The 7,904-nt window shown below is 39.5% G+C and overlaps 1 pseudogene; it reads right to left on the reverse strand.

Annotated features, from left to right (window-relative positions):
- Positions 1-5,765: 5,765 nt before the first annotated feature.
- LOC132366711 (eukaryotic peptide chain release factor subunit 1-like) lies at positions 5,766-7,064 on the reverse strand (annotated as a pseudogene).
- Positions 7,065-7,904: the final 840 nt, after the last annotated feature.

Below are 7,904 nucleotides of genomic sequence, written 5' to 3' on the forward strand. Positions count from 1 at the left end.
GGGTGGCTATTTCCTTTTTCATGTTAGGGAAGTTTTCAACTATAATCTCTTCAAATATTTTCTCAGGTCCTTTCTCTCTCTCTTCTCCTTCTGGGACCCCTATAATGTGAATGTTGGTGCACTTAATATTGCCCCAGAGGTCTCTTAGGCTGTCTTCATTGCTTTTCATTATTTTTTCTTTATTCTGTTCTGTGTCAGTGAATTCCACCATTCTGTCTTCCAGGGCACTTAACCATTCTTCTGCCTCAGTTATTCTCCTATTGATTACTTCTAGTGTCTTTTTCATTTCAGTTATTGTATTGTTCATCTTTGTTTGTTTGTTCTTTAATTCTTCTAGGTGTTTGTTCTTTAATTCTTTTAGGTCTTTGTTAAACATTTCTTGCATCTTCTCGATATTTGCCTCCATTCTTTTTCCGAGGTCCTGGATCATGGTCACTACCATTATTCTGAATTCTTTTTCTGGAAGACTGCCTTTGTCTACTTCATTTCATTGTTTTTCTGGGGTTTTATCATGTTCCTTCATGTGATACATAGTTCTCTGCCTTTTCATTTTGTCTGTCTTTCTGTGAATGTGGTTTTCGTTCCACAGGCTGCAAGGATTGTAATTCTTCTTCTTGCTTCTGCTGTCTGCCTTCTTGTGGATGAGGCTATCTAAGAGGCTTATGCAAGGTTCCTGATGAGAGGGACTAGTGGTGAGTAGAGCTGGGTGTTGCTGTAGTGGGCAGAGCTCAGTAAAACTTTAATCCACTTGTCTTCTGATGGGTGGGGCTGAGTTCCATCTCTGTTGGTTGTTTGGCCTGAGGCAACCCAGCACTGGAGGCTACAGGCTGTTTGGTGGGGCTAATTCTGGAAGGGCTCATGCCAAGGAGTACTTCCCAGAACTTCTGCTGCTAGTGTCCTTGTCCCCGTGGTGAGCCACAGCCACCCCCCCACCTCAGCAGCAGACCCTCCAACACTAGCAGGTAGGTCTGATTCAGTCTCCTATGGGGTCACTGCTCCTTCCCCCTGGGTCCTGATGTGCACACTACTTTGTGTGTGTCCTCCAAGAGTTGAGTCTCTGTTTCCCACAGTCCTGTCGAAGCCCTACAATCAAATACCACTAGCCTTCAAAGTCTGATTCTCTAGGAATTCCTCCTCCCATTACCAGACCCCCAGGTTGGGAAGCCTGATATGGGGCTCAGAACCTTCACTCCACTGGGTCGACTTCTGTGGTATAAGTGTTCTCCAGTTTGTGAGTCACCCACCCAGCCATTATAGGATTTGATTTTACTGTGATTGTGCCCCTCCTACTGTCTCATTATGGCTTCTCCTTTGTCTTTGGATGTGAGGTGTCTTTTTTGGTGAGTTCCAGTGTCTTCTTGTCGATGACTGTTCAGCAGTTAGCTGTGATTCCGGTGCTCTCGCAAGAGGGAGAGAGCACACGTCCTTCTACTCTGCCATCTTGAACCAATATCCCTGTTTTCTTTAAATAAAACGTAAATAAATGAAAACATGTTGACCCTAAAGGGACATAAATAAAAATCTGTGCCTCTTCATGGCCTGTTGATACTAAAAGTGGAAAAAAATGAAAAAAAATGAATTGTTTTTGGCTTGGACCTTCTCCCTTTATTTCCCATATCAAATCCAGCCAATACTCCTTGACAGGAGCACAGCAGTGAGAGGGAGTAGGAAAGTGGAAATGTTAGGAATTGATCCAATTAAAAGTGATAGGAGATAGGTACCACTTCACATTACATGGCTGATTGCCTTCTTACCCCATTTGACCACAAGTAAAAGCTTTGAGAACTATATCCAGATGCAGTTGCACCTACTTACCAAATCAACAGTGAACACAGCTAATGTTCACTACTGATTTGGCAATTAAGATAGACTTGCAGAGATTCCATTTTAAGACACATGAATAGCATAGCTGATTTAAGGAAGATAGTACTTTTAGCAAGGATTGGGGAAAAAGTTTCAAGAGTAGCACAGTAATGCTCTAACATATATCAGGTTATATTGTGCCTATCACTGCTGTCATCCTAGTTGTGACTGCTAATAATATCTATAAACAGGTAAATCCAGATTGCATTGTCTTAAATCTCCAGAGCATGAATGGGTCTCCGGCAGAGTCCTCAAATTTAGCAAAGCATCAGTTTCCTTCTTTTCTTCACTGTTTGGCCCACATTCAGAGCCTTTAGACTTGTTCAAGAGGCTTCTCATACTTTTTTTTTAATTAAAAAAAATTTTTTTTACAGTAGGTCCTTGTTGGTTATCTATTTTAAATATAGCACTTCTCATTTTATATTGACTATATTCAATGCTGTGTAGTCACAGAAATTAGGCCTCAAGAGACTTGGATTCTGGTGTTTCATTCTTGGAATGAGACATAAAATTCATTTAGGCCAACACCCTCATTTTACAGCAGATGAAAGGAAGACATGAGAGGAGAGCGACTTACCCAAGGGCAGCCAACTGGGTAAACTCAGAGGAAACTCTCCTAGCCTCTCTCCAGTGCTCCTCACCCTACTAGGCAGCTTCTCTTCCCTCAACTTCTTGGTGACTCCACCTGTCACAGAATCAAAGACTCAGATTCCCCACCTGTGAAATAGAAATGACAGGTATTTTGCAGCACTGTCGTAAATAGAAAATAGTTTTGAATGTCCACTGAGTAGTATACTACCTCAAGTATTCCATACATTCATGTCTCGTCCTGCAAAAGGGACCAACCATGTTCACTGCAGCCGAAGCAGAGAGCCTGTACCAGAGTAGGCCTTTCAGAAATTCTCACGTTTTCAAGTTATGAACAATTTTTTGCTAATGAATCTGATGGATCGGAATAGAATCGAGTTTATTTTGCATTACATGGTAATGAATTGTCATATTTTTCATGTATTTCGCCTAATTAAAAAAAAATGTTTTTGAGTGTAGTCTGAGTATGGCTGAAATATGTAAGTACATTAACAGGGTTTTGTCAGCTTCTCTGATGTAATCAGCTTGATCTTTGGCAGCATAAGGGGCATGGCAGGTTGGAGCAATGGACTGTAGACACAAGTCCTGGGTGTTTGTTTTGGCTACTGTAGTGTGACTTTGGCTACATTTTTTAACTGCCTTCATACTCCATTTCTTTTCATATGAAGTGCAGACAGAGATGGATGATTTCTAAATTCTTTTCTAATTCTAAGATACAGACAAATCTCAGCTATTTTAATCATAAAGAGAACAAATGTTTGTGGAGTAGTATGGCATTTTCTGTGAAAATAGATTGTCTAATACGTTTTTTGAATTAAAGTAACTAAAAATCGAAGCAAAAGAGCAGAAAGCCTTAAATTAGTGGCAAAGGGCCTTCTCTGACAATAAAATGTACTTGCTGGAAATTTACAGTAGCTGTAAAATGAAAACAACTATTAAATCAAAATTGACTTAGTACATTCAGAGACACAAGAATAAAACCTATTAACAGCTCAACAGAATTTAATTGAACACTATGAGTAATAAAAGAGAGGTCCAGTGATGAATGCAGAGAACACTTATGGATGATTCTGAGTTGCAATATTTGACTTTCTGTGAGAATGAGGAGCTGTGTTCCAACCGTGTAGTTGCTGAGTTGATTAAAGAAGATAAATTTACATTGGCATGGAGGTGTAAATGTATTATTGTGGTTTTCTCTCCCAGAATGTCTGAGACAGCCTGACACTGTCTGGAAAAGATTAGAATGAGCTCCCATCAAACACCTGGCTCCCAGGGGCCCCTCCCTACCCAGACCATTAACTGGGTATCTCCACCTGTGTCTGGCTCTGCGATGTCCAGCACATGGAGGCAGGGAGGGAGACCAGAAAGCCCATTTGGTGTCGGGTAGACTTGAGATTTTGAATTCTGACTCTGGCTACTTGAGCGACTCACTTAACTTGTCCAAGTCTGTTTCTCCACCTTCAAAATGAGCTTAATAAATAACAACTGTTACATTGTTCTGACTTACATTTTTGGCTTAGTCTTTGCTGGGATTTACATTCCAAGCTGAGTTTTTACTAGCTTTTATACCAGGTTGCATGCTGCTGGATTTTGTTTGTGGAATAGATATCCCTGCCTTGTACCTAAATGATGTCCCTATTCTTTGACTATAGCTCTGTACCCAGTTCCATTTCTTATTTCTCAGCACCTATGTGTGTAACCATACACACAATATGGCTGGGCAAAGCAGAATAAGCCTTCAAATGAATGACAGATTTTCCAAATAAAACATGAGTAGTATAAAATCAATGATTTCTTTCTTAACTAATAAAATCCAAGTGTTCAGATCAATTGATTCTTAAATCTAACCAGGTTGTTTGCCTAGTATAAGTCTTAATGTTGCAACCACCTCCGTCTCCAAACTTTTGAAAAGAAATCACACCTCTTAATATTTTATCTATCGCTCAGATAAGCAAATACCTGATCACTTTCATAAGTCACTAAAGGTTCATCTTAGCTGCTTCCTCATTCCTCTGTGCTGTTTCCTTTTGCCCTTTGTGGGGAGCTGCAGGGAAATAGCCCTAGAATGGGACATTGCTCATGTTTATGAAGCTTTTCCTTCTTATGCGATCACAGAAGAGTAATACATTATGATTAGTTTTTTTTTTTTTAATTGGAATATAGTTGATTTACAATGTTGTGTTGCTTTCTGCTGTATGGCAAAGTGAATCAGTTATACATATACATATATCCACTCTTTTTTAGATTATTTTCCCATGTAGGTCATTACAGAATATTGAGTAAAGTTCCCTGTGCTCTACAGTTAGTATCCTTAAATAAGACGGACTAAACCCACTGAATATTTTCTAAAAGATAGATTGTTTGCATTGAGGTAAAATGAGCAGATCTACTAATTCCTTGGCTGATGGCCCTCTTGTTTAGGAAACCCACATGCTTGCTCTAAAAAGAAACAAACGGGAAATTTTCACTTTTGTACACCAAATAAAACAAAATGAAATGACAATTGGATTTCACTGTGGACCCACAATCTTTGCTTGAGAGAGAGTCTCAAAAAGCAGAAGAGCACATTCTTACATTTGCTGAAACCAGCTCATCCTGCAGAATCTGAACTAGAAGGTGAGAGCAACCCCTTTCTCACTAAGGGAGCAAAGTCAGCTCAGGGGCCCTGCAAGAGTCAGACGCCCAAATGTTCCCATTTTAGGAAGAGGATTGGGGTTCAGAGTGAGGACCACGGAAGCTGGTGAGACTCTTTAACTGGTTTGGATATCTTGATGTCAAGAAATATCAGTTGCCATAAGAAAAAGTACATATATGGTCCTGCCCAGAGATAGAGGAGGGCTCAAATGTTGAAGACTTTGAAAAAATGCACATTCAGCATTGTTATAGTAAAATCCTGGGACATACCTTTTCATGTTAGATAGTAAACATTTTGTTTTTAAATTTGTGCTCACCGCTGCCTCTAAAATAGTCTCCTCTTACATAGTAGGAGCTCACATATCTATTAGAGATATTTCTTTAAAATTCTCCTACCCAGAAGATACTCAAGTGTTTTGAAAAGAAACACCCCTTATGGAATGGCAAGAAAATGAATATTTCTGGCAACTCCCTTTTGCCCTTTTCCTTACCTCCTTCATTCTGACACGTATACCTGTTGAAAATCTTGCTTGCCATGATAGATAATCATTTTGAACGATCTCTTAAAACCTGGAGTTAAAAAATACTATCCCCAAACACCTATTAACATCTCTCTAAAATTTCACTCTCCATTGAACTAAAGGAACAATATATTTTTGCTCAAATAATTTGTTATGGATTCATGGTAGTAACCATGTGGTTTCCATTCTCAGCTGGACAATCAACATTTCTTCAATAATTCTTTCTCTTTTGTTAATCAGATCAATTCCACCAAATCCTTTCACAAACTGGAATCCTTCTTGTGATTTATCTGTGACAATTTCCAATGTAGCTCCAAATTTTTTATAGTTGTTAGCAAACCATTCCAGCAGGGGCATGCTCTCAATCAGTTCATGTTCTTGTCCTGTCTCTTTGTCTGTAAAATGAGATTTATCCTTCTCTTGTTCTGGAGTTAGAGAATTTTCTCCTCTTCTGTGCCTTGGCAATGAAGAATATATCTCATTATATCCAGATTTCCATAGACTATTAGAATCTCTACAGCTCCCATTTCTAAAGCCTTTAGTGTATCTTCAACTCCAAAACAGTACTTGCCCGTGTCCTGACTGATTTCATCAAAGTATTGCCCTATTGACTTCTTCTCTTGAATGAACTTCATGTTGGAGAGGACTTCGGTAGATAACTCGATATCTTGGTTGAATCCATTTTCACCACCATAAGATATATCAGCTAATTTTAAAACTTTTGATTGCAACCTCTGATCAAACATGTCAGATTGACTTAGTTCATTTTTAAAGTCAGCTGATCCAGCTAAAACGAGACCAGCCGCACTCACTTTGTCCCCAGAAATAAACAGCTGCACAGTAGTCTCAGCTACTTTCCCAACATAGTTATGTCGCTTTTCCATTCTTAAACGGGCAAAACGCAAGGCTGACTGACCTCCTCTACCATGTTTCTTTGGGAGATCCACAGTGAGTTTGTGCAGGACTTCTCTTGTATTTCCTTGGAGTGTGCCAAAAAGTGCACCACTACCATCTATTACAATGAAGCCAAACTTATCATCTGAAAGTAGTGCTATAAGAGCCTCTGTATGGAATTTGTCACACAAATACAATGACGTATTAATTGGTTTGAAAGATTCAAAGTCAATGTTGACTTTCTTTTCCTTTCCTTCTTCTGTTACAATTGTACCACAGTAAACAACCAGGCCATTTGGCGGTACTTTGTTATAAAGTTTGAGTCTTCGTTGTACAAATGTAATGGTTCCCAGGACTGAAAGGTAGTTTACTCGTGACTTAATGTTAGATGCAGTTCAAACTCATCTGCTAACATTTTTGCCACTCGTGAAATCTGGTCTTTGGGAGGAATGATCAATGATATCATGCTTGTGCCATTGCCGAGGGCCGCCTCCAAGTTTTAATGAGCTTTTTGATATTCCAGAGCTCCACGTTCCTGTCGGCAGCAATGGGGGCGTCCGTCATCTTCTCGCCTCCTCCCCCCTAAGGACCCAGTCCTGGGCGGCAGCGGCGGCTCCTCCCCAGCGGCGGCTCTCGACAATTTCTAATTTCAGTAACTTTTTTTAACCTTGCCTTTTGTGACATCATTCACTCATCTTTCCTCCTACTTATGGAAGACTGTTGGAAAAGCATGAACTTTGCCATCAGTTAGACCAAAATTCAAATACTGAAACTTCCATTTACATAGTGTATGATCTTTTAAGTTAATGATTTAACTTTTTTTCCCCCACTGTACTCTTTTATGGTTTGAACCACGATTCAAGTCTGAGAATATATAACTGATAGTGATGCTTATTAGCACAATAGAATTCTTGGCAGCAGTAAACAGTAGAGATGGGTCATTTTTTCTTGCCACTTTTTAAATCTTCACCTTGCAATGAGTTATTACTTTTTTTTTAATTGAAGTATAATTAACTTACAACATCATATTAGTTTCAGGTGTACAACATAATGATTTCACATTTGTATACATTGTGAAATGATCAACACAGTAAGCCTGAAAAGAAAATCTCTACACAGAGCCAGCTACATGATTTGCAAGGGTCCAGTGTGAAAGGAAAACATGTGGTCCTTGTTCAAAAGACGAGGAAAAAAAGTGACATCAAAGGTACTAAATATAGAGTTTTTCCTTTCTTTCTAAGTCTCTCTCAACCTGTCATGGCGTTTTAGTTGCTATTTAATGTTGAACTCTTGGCATGGGAATACTCATTGGGTACAGATGCTCGCAGGTGCCCCGTGATTTGGTGGGTGCACAAAATCCACCACTGCACAGCACCACGTCCCAACTGCAGGCAGGGAGATAAA

This window comes from Balaenoptera ricei, chromosome 5 (assembly GCF_028023285.1).
Source record: "Balaenoptera ricei isolate mBalRic1 chromosome 5, mBalRic1.hap2, whole genome shotgun sequence".
NCBI lineage: Eukaryota > Metazoa > Chordata > Mammalia > Artiodactyla > Balaenopteridae > Balaenoptera > Balaenoptera ricei.